The sequence below is a fragment of the Cynocephalus volans genome, chromosome 12 (genome assembly GCF_027409185.1).
Source record: "Cynocephalus volans isolate mCynVol1 chromosome 12, mCynVol1.pri, whole genome shotgun sequence".
NCBI classification, from domain to species: Eukaryota; Metazoa; Chordata; class Mammalia; order Dermoptera; family Cynocephalidae; genus Cynocephalus; species Cynocephalus volans.
Window position 1 is genome coordinate 91,814,847 of NC_084471.1, and position 9,592 is coordinate 91,824,438.

At 36.6% G+C, this 9,592-nt stretch overlaps 1 pseudogene; it reads left to right on the forward strand.

Moving 5' to 3' along the window:
• Positions 1–331: 331 nt before the first annotated feature.
• LOC134391756 (carboxypeptidase M-like) lies at positions 332–9,201 on the forward strand (annotated as a pseudogene).
• The last annotated feature ends 391 nt before the right edge of the window (positions 9,202–9,592 follow it).

The following is a 9,592-nucleotide window of genomic DNA, read 5'->3' on the forward strand; positions in this document are numbered from 1 at the left end:
TTTAAAAAATTCATTCTCAATTCATCAAATAATAAGGGGCATCTCTTCTGTTCCAACCACTAAATTGGATAATAATGTGAGAAGGGGAAAGGTGATTCAGAGGTGAGCAAGACAGGTTGGTGTAAAGGCAAATCATAACTAAAGCCAAAATGTTTCATTATTTTAATTATACTAAATTTTCATTTATATTGTCAGAACTAGGGCTCAGACCCTTCAAACCCATTGTACAGACTGGGTCCCCAGACCCTTCACATGCCAGGCTGCATTCTCAGACCCCTCACACGCAGGTTCATGCTAAGTAATTGGGAAAGATCCCAGGAGCTGTTGGCAGATGACGGGAGCTCAGTCCTCAGCAGCGGCAGCGGCGTCCTCTCAGAGTGTCCCGGGACACTGGCAGCAACAGCCTCCAGCAGTAGTAGTGACCTCCCCATGGCCCACCAGGGACAGGGGGCGTCGTGGATCAGAGCCACTCATCCTTTATACTTAAGTCCATAACCCAGGACACCTGGGCGCACATGCGCAATTACTTTAGACGCTAACCAAGGAACACCTGGGCACACGTGCCTATTTACATCAAATGCTTGCCAAGATTCCGAATATCTGAGGGGATCTGACCGTTTTCCTATATTTTCTCAACAGTTGGTAACCGAAAGATGAAAAGTACAGCTTTCACCTGGGCTTTAGGGACAATAGAAACCAGGGACTCCAATGTTCTTGATAGTCTCTTCATCTTTCCCTCTTTCCTCCCCTCCCATTCTCTTTGCTTACTCACTTTTTTTTTTTAATGCTTCTCTTTACTTTTCAACTAATTATCTCAGATTGGTTTCCTTTACCTGGCTAAAAACAATGCCACAGGTGGCTCTTGTAATGCAGATATTACTGCTTCACCACCTGGAAAGGGACATTCCCCTCCCTTTTATTTCAATAGGCTTTATTTTTTTATAAAAGTTTTAGGTTCATATCAAAATTGACTGGAGGTACAGAGATTTTCCCTATATCCACTGCTCTCACAGTTGTATAGCCTTCCACATTACCAATATCACCCACCAGAGTGGTACATTCATTACAATTGATGAACCTATATTGACATATCATTATTGCCCAAAGTCCATAGTTTACAAAAGCGTTTGCTCTTGTTCAGTCTACGGGTTTGGATAAATGCATAATGACATGTATCCACCATTGCACTGTCATTTAGAGTAGTTTCACTGCCCTGAGAATCCTCTGGGCTCCACCTTTTCATCTGGCCCTCTCCACTAACCCCTCGCAACCACTCATCTTTTCACGGTATAGCTCGTTTTGCTTTTTACACAATGCCATATAGTTGGAATGAAACATAGACTTGTCATGGGAAAATTCCAGGTCCTGCTGGCTAGATCCGGGTCCTTGGTGTCTCGAACAAAGACTTGGATGAGACACGCCAGAGATGAAAAGTAAAGGCAGATTTATTTAGCAAAGGAAGAGGGAAGGGTACACTCCAGAGAAAAAGAAGCGGGCTCAAGCAAGAGAGGAGAGTGCTCAAGAGCCCTGACAGTTACATTCCTGGGGTTTTAAGTCCTCTTAGCTGGATTCATGCCATTTGGTCATTTGGTTGAGCTCTGAATGTAATCTCTGTCATATTGGTTAAAGAGATTGGCACCCTCGCTGGTGGGAACTCATTGGTCTAACCAAATGGGGCCAAGGTCGGGGGGTCTGGAATTGTCTTCGTCTCTGCTTCTGCACCTGTGCATGCCTGCTCAAGGAACCAGTTTGTCCCATTTGCAAATAACCAGCTTGTCCTTCTCCCACTCTTGTCTCTATCTAGCTTCCTGCCTTAGATTCATATTTTGAATGAGTTTTGAAAAATTTCAGTAGTGGTGTTTGATTGGCTGCGTTTGGGTTGAGTGACCACCTATACAACAATTAACTGTGTCCAAGCTTTTGAGGGTACAATGATTAGCCCATTTGGCTCAGATGGAAATCTCTGAACTAATCAACTATGGTCAGGGGAAGAATGATCTTGTAAGAATATTACAGTTTTCATTCAAACCCATTCTGTTTAAGTGAAGAAAAAGTAATGTCCAGCATGCTGGTCAACAGAAGGAAGTGGAAAGGGTAGTAGAAATTCAAAACAATAGATGTTCATTACAGAGCAGGGATAAGTCGATGGATTCAGCAGATATTTCTGAAGTAGAATCAGCAGGACTGAGCAACTCACTGCAAGTGAGGAAGAAAATAAAATGTAGGATGACTCCAAACTTTCTGATTTGGACAGTTTTGTACTTAAAGTGTTAGTAAGATATCCAAGTTGAGATGTTTAGAGAGCAATTGTATAAGTGTGTGGTGTTTTGTTCTTTATAGATGGTAACGGAGGCAACAGGAGTGGGTAAAACTCTACAGGGAAAAGGTAGAGAAGGGAAGAGTAATGAAAAGAGTGCCTTGAAAATCGCCAGCATTTATAGAGTGGGTAGAAGAGCAGCACCCAAGGGAGACCAAAAAAAAAGAAAGAAAGAAAGAAAAAAGGGAGGTAGAGAAGAAGGAAACCGAGGGAAGGGAGTATGACTACTACTAATAAATGGCTAAATCGAATTGGTATTAAATTGAAGTGACAAATATGTCTTTTGCTTTGATTCCTTTGGTTGGTAAATGGCTCAAAGTGCAGTGAGGGTGAAGGTGATGCATGACACAGAATGTGGTGTCCCAGAAGCCCAGGGAAGAGAATAATTTTTAAAAAGGGAATGTTCCTCAGTGTCCGATGTTGCTAAGAGGTGAAAAGAGAAAGAGGAAAAAGTGGGTGTTGCATTTACCAACACTGAGTTCATTAGACATCCTGATGAAGAATGTTTAGCACAATGGTTTGACTGGAAGTCACACTGATTGAGGAATAAGGTGAAGAAATAAAGAGGGATTTCAGGCAATTTTTTCAAGAAACTCTTTGAAATTTAGCATTCTAAAATATGTTAATTGGTTTGCTATTTATTCTTTTGTGAATCTGTTTCTGTTTTTTTATCCATGTGTCCATTGGCAATCTCTCTTATTAATACATAAGTACTATTTATATAAGGCCATTAAATTCTATTGTATACGATTTAGTTTTCCCCTGATTCTTATTTTCTTATAGCCCTGATTTTTTTCTTGGTTGTTGTTGCTCCAAATTTTAACTTTTTGATATAAGTATGCTACCTCTAGTTTTATGTTTCGGAAGGCCATTTCTTCCATTATAACTATAAATAGTCACAAAACTTTTCTTCAAGAGCATTTTTGGAATTTCATTTGGAGGATGGAATGAAGTAGAAATTTAATTTTTTTTTATAGTAATTAACTACCCTCACAAAACTAGTTGAGTTGAATTGAAAATAAAAATAAAAGGACAAAAGTGTCATGTGTCTTGATACAATTTTCAGTGAGCATTGGGCCTGGGAATGAGATATCTGAATTCCCACTTATTCTTGCAGTCTGAAGACAGGCTACAGTAAAGTGAAGCCAACCATTCATTTAGTTATATTTGATTTGGTAGAGACCTCTTAAATATACATTACTGTACTACCTAGCATTAAATATGTATGCAGTACACATTTGGCACTCAGCCTTATACCAGGAATTGTGATTCAATGCAATCTCCATCAAAATACCAATGACATTCTTCACAGAAATAGAAAAAATGATCCTAAAATTCATATGGAACAACAAAAGACTCTGAATAGCCAAAGCACTCCAAAGCAAAAAACATAAATAAATAAAACCAGAGGGATTATGCTACCTGACTTCAAACTATACTACAAAACTATAGTAACCAAAACAGCATGGTACTGGCATGAAAACAGACACATGGATCAATGGAAAAGAACAGAGAACCTAGAAATCAACCCAGGTTACTTACAGATCTCCCACAAGATACCAAGAACATATACTAGGCAAAGGACAGCCTCTTCAGTAAATGGTGCTGGGAAAACTGGATACCCATATATAGAAGAATGTAACTAGACCCATACCTCTCGCCATATTCCACATTCAACTCAAAATGGATTAAAGACTTAAATATAAGACCCAAAACTATGAAACTCCTAGAAGAAAACATAGGAGAAACACTTCAGGATGTAGGACCAGGCAATGACATTGTGAATATACATACTCTTTCAACTTCCTTTTACCTCAAAATTTCATCAGATATTCAATCAACTTTTCTCTTTTTAATATAGCCCACAAGGAATCTATACATGAACATATGAAGATTTGTACAATTGCATGTGGCCCATCTCACTGATTGAGAAAGAGTTAAATTGTCAATTGCTGTCTTCAGGAAGGGTGTTTAATAGGGATGGGGGAATTATAAAAGACTTCATGTTTCCACTAAATGGCAGGAGAATTTTTTGTTTGAACCCATTCTATAAGCTAAACTTCTAGCAAAAAGCAAATAGGAAAACACAACCAAAAATAAACAAAATAGCAGCAACAACAAAAATGTAGAAAAAGACTTTTTCATTGCTACACTATAGTAGAGAACATAGAAGCAACCAGCCAGAGGACAGAGTGCTAAAGATAGATAGACTTGGAGAAATCACAAGACAATAAAAAATAAAAATATTTGCCATCCCTGGCTCATAATTAAAAAGGTGGCAGGCTCTTTTAGAAGTTTAGTTTTACTTTAAATTAGTGAACTAGGAAAAGGCATGAATTTATTGACAGATACATGCAACAATATCATGGTGTTTTGAGTTTAAGAGTCAAAAATAAAACTTCTTGATATAAAAACCCAAGATCAAAAATTATCTGAAGTTGATTATAGAAAGGAAAACATTTTTTTCAAGCAGTAAAAAATAGACTATTTTAGTGCAGATCAGGATGGGTCACAGAGGAAAAAGTTTAACATTATCTGCAAGAAATAAAATCCATATGGGACCAGAGAAAAGGCATTTCATTAGTTATACAGATGAAGGTTTTATCTATTCCTTATTAATTTTCTCTCCTTTGGATAATTAATATCATAATCCTATTACAATTATAATAATTATTGTTTGTAATTAATTGTGTGTATATTCCACAGTGTATTCATTCTCAGTTAATTTGTGTGTTTATTCCTTAGTGTGTTCAGACATTCTCAATTAATTTATTTTTTGTTTTTAAAAAGTCCTTAAGCACTCCTTTATACTATTTAAAAACTTACATCAGGGAGACTCCAAATGACGTTAGCATTCAAATTCGTGGTGCTCATGAAGAACCTTTCTGGCATGGAAATATTATATATCTTCATAGGGATATCGTACATAGTTGTATTCAATTGTACAAACTTACTGAACTGTATACTTATGATTTGTGCATTTCACTGTATGTTAATTTCACAGCACAGCTGTAAACAGATATTGATTTATTGTTAGTTGGCTTGTTTTTCAAAGTGATATGAGTTAACAGTTCTTAAAACTATTTTCTATATATTCAGGGATTGAGCAAATAAATAAATATATTTGAGAAACAATTCTCATGGATGGAGGTGAGAGTTACAGGTATGGAAAGAGGGAGGACTAGAAAGTACTCTATGGTTTTGGATTAGAATTGGATGTCTCAGTGCAAACTCGTGTTTAATATCTATACATTTACCTATATCTATATTGTCTACCTATATTTATGGTACACACATTTACTTCCTGGGTGTACATATGTATATACCTATCTCTATATTTTTCTCTATCTTATTTTCTAAATGTTATTCTCCACTAAAAGGAACCAGGATTTCTTGGAGAAAGGGTTAATTTGACAGCTGTGCCAGGGAAAGTAAAAAATGATCCTGAGACATCTTCCAGAGCCAGAAAGTATGGAAGTGTTCAAACAATAAGGACATACCAAAAGGATACAGGAATCCATTTGAAGAGGCTCCTATTTGAATAGGGACATAGGACATGGAAACCAACTTGAAGGGGCTTCTACTGGAAAATTTAAACAAGAGTATAAAAAATAAAGGTAATAGATTATAACCTATTGAATAAAATCAAAATCTATGAGTTCATACTGAAATAAATGAATAAACAAGTATTAAGACAGAAAGAGAAGCACTTTCTTATAGTATACTGCCAACGAATCAGTATACCATAACAATGGCATTAGGAAGTCATCAACGGATGCAAAACTAGTGGATTAAAGTGTAAGAAATAGTATTTATATGATTTCTAAGAATCTTCATACAAACTGAAAGATTAACTGAAAGATGTACTGAAAGATATTCTTTAACCATGGGATCAAAATTCACATCATCAATGTTGGGGCAAACTAACATGATGTGTTTCAAGTACCCGAGGAAAGTGTAATATCACTTCCATGGTATTCCCGCCAAAAATGTGTAACCGGAGCCCAATCATGAAGAACAGCAGACAAATTCATATTTAGGGATTTTTTTACAAAACATCTGACTCATATTCTTAACAAAAACAAAGTCAAGAAATATTCCCCCCACTTCTAAAAAAAAAGGATATTGAGAAAATGAACTGGATTAAAAGAAACTGAAGAGTATGACAACTAAATATACAATGTGTGGTACTGGATTAGACTGTGGGCCATGAAAGGACGTTATTCGGACAATTGACACAAGTTGAATACAGATAGTAGATTAGATATTAATATTGAATCAAATGTTAAATTCTCAGATTTTGATGATTGCATGCTGGGTATTCTGCCCTGCTTTTAGAAAATACATACAGAAATATTTAGTGATAAAGGACTACAGTATCTCCAATTTATTCAAGTGGTTCAGAAAAAAGAGTGCCCCGCCCCCCATTGAGAAAGGAAGAGCATGAGAAAGGAAATAAAGCAAAATGCAAACAGTTGGTGACTCTGGGTAAAGGATGCATGGAAATTCCATATAGTTCTTGCAACTTTTCTCTATGTTTGAAGTTATATGAAAATAAAAGTTACCAAAACAATACTGGGTGCCTAAAGGACAGATCAAATAAATAGAACTCTTTACAAAAGCCCTATTTTGACAAGGTTCATTTCTGGCTGGGAGTGCTGTGTAATATGAACAGGTAGAAAGATAAATAGATAAATAAGCAAGCAGACAGGCAGCGAAGATCTGTCCTGGCTAAGAATCATGAACTTCAGTGAGTATTTTGGTTTTTAGTCAAAACAGTGCCTGTGTGCTTTACTAAGTGCTTTGTGTGTGTAAGTGCTGTACGATGAATGTTTCTGTAATTGCTAAATGGGAACTTGACTGAATCAATATTTGCCAATCTCTTTTGACTTATTCTTTTTCACAGCAATGCATAATCTGAGAATTTTTATCTAAGAACAAAACATTTTTAAGCCTTTCCTTCTACTTTCTCCTGAACTCCTATAGTACTTTGTAACACTTAGTGTCTGCTTTCTTGTCTTGTAGATCTTAGTACATTCTTATAAATTGTAAAACTTTTCCTGATTCTCCAAGCAAACCTAGTGAGGCACCCACTTCACAATTAAAGTATCTGGAATCCAAATTTTGTTTACTTTGTGGTGAAAAGAAAGAGACTGAGCTCTGCAGAACTCTTTAGCACACCTGTTATTAGCAAGAACTTTGGGGAATAAATGTAGTTTTCCCAACCTTGATAGAAAAAAATCTTATTTAAATTACCCTTACCTAGACAATCAAATTGTGAAAAGTAAATAGTTTGTCCTTTGTGCATTTACTCTGAGATAGTCCACAGATGACCAGTGTTAGTTAAAGAGGGTGGTTAAAACCCTTTAACCTTTTGTTGTTCCAAAAGGATGGCATGTATTCTCCAGGTCTGTTGGTTGGTTTTTATTCTCAGACTTTGTGCCATTGATATCATTCAAGGTAGAAACCTATGGGTTCTTGTTTTGGGGCAGTTTCCAAGGAACACAGAATTGGGATTTGGGAATTCAAATATTTGGCAAATTTACATGGAAATGAGACTGCTGTGTGGGAACTGCTGATTGCACAGCTCTTAACCAGTGAAGGGGAAGACCCTGAAATCACACATCTAAACAATAGTACCCAGATACACATCACTCCTTCAATGAACCCAGATGGATTCAAAGCCATCAAAAAAGGCTGAATGTTTTTACACTAACGGAAGGGCAAATTAAAACTTGTATGACCTGAATAGAAATTTCCCTGATAATTTTGAATTTAATAATATATCAAGGCAGCCTGAAACTGACTGTCATGAAGTGGCTAAAAACGAAGACACTTGTCCTCTCTGCAAACCATGGTGGTGCCCTGGTGACCGGTTATCTGCTTGATAATGTTGTTCCAGCAATTGGGACATTACTTCCTGGAGCTTAACCCCTGATGGTGATGCTTTTCAATATCTCTCACATACCTATGCTTCCAGAAATCCCAACATGAGCAAAGGAGATCAGTGTAAAACTAAAATAAACTTTCTTAATGAAATTACAAATGGATGCTCTTGGCATCCATTTCAAGGTGGAATGCAAGATTACAACTACGTCTGGGCTCAGTGTTTTGAAATTACATTGAAGCTGTCACTCTGTAAATATCCTCTCCTGGAGAAGCACCCATTCTTACGGAATGAAAACAAAGTGTCATTACTTGAATGTATAACACAGGTGTACCTAGGTGTAAAGGGTCAAGTATTTTTATCAGAATGGAAATCCATTACCCAATATAATTGTGGAACTCCAGGACAGAAAACATATCTGCCCTTATAGAACCAAATTTGGAGAATATTATCTCCCTCTCTTGCCTGAATCTTAAATAATAAATGTTGCAGTTCCTGGGCACAATCCATGACTAACAAAGGTGATTATTCCAGAGAAAACCCAGAACTGAAGTCCTCTTAAAAAGGATACAGTTGTTTAGAGTGTGCTTTTAATAACACTAAGGTCAAGGGTTTGGATCCCTTTACCAGCCAGCCACCCAAACAAACAAACAAAACCGGAAAATGAAAAAAAAAAAAAGAACATTCTATTTCCATTCAAAGGCAATTGGATTTTACCCTAGTCTCAAATCCTTCCTGCCTTATGATTCCTCTATACAGAAAATTGTCAAGATACTCAACTGTAGCAAAGGCTAGTTTGTTATTAATTTTAGTGACTCTTTTGCACATATTGTCCAAACAAAGCAAAATGTGTAACTCAACTCCCATCACCACCTGGAATCAGGGATTAGTGACGCTAGGTTATTGCAGCCCTAACTCACTCTGTGGGATCTCAGCTGGGTGTCATGTCATGGTCTTCCGTAAGATGAGAAATAAATGTTTACAAATTCTACAATAAGCAATAAGTGATGATAATTAAAGGATTCAGCCTTTCTGAATAAAGACTTATTAAGTGCTGCCCACTTATGCTTAAATTAATCTTGCAGTAGTCTTAGAAAATTATAAAAAGTTAAACTTGAGAAGCAAAAAAGAAGTTCCTGCAAGAAAAAAAGAGCTAATTTTACATACAGAGAGCCAGGTAAATATAAGTAATAAAAACATGTATTGATCAGTACTATATATGAAGAGGTAGTTAGGGCCATATACAGTTAGTTCTTGGTGTAAGTAGAAATTATCACAGGATTGGGAATATTTAGTTTTGCAATTGTTCTAAGGAGATATTAAAGAAAATAGGCAACCATGTCTCAGTGGCCCAAAAAAATACAGACCTGATGGAATGACCAGGTTAT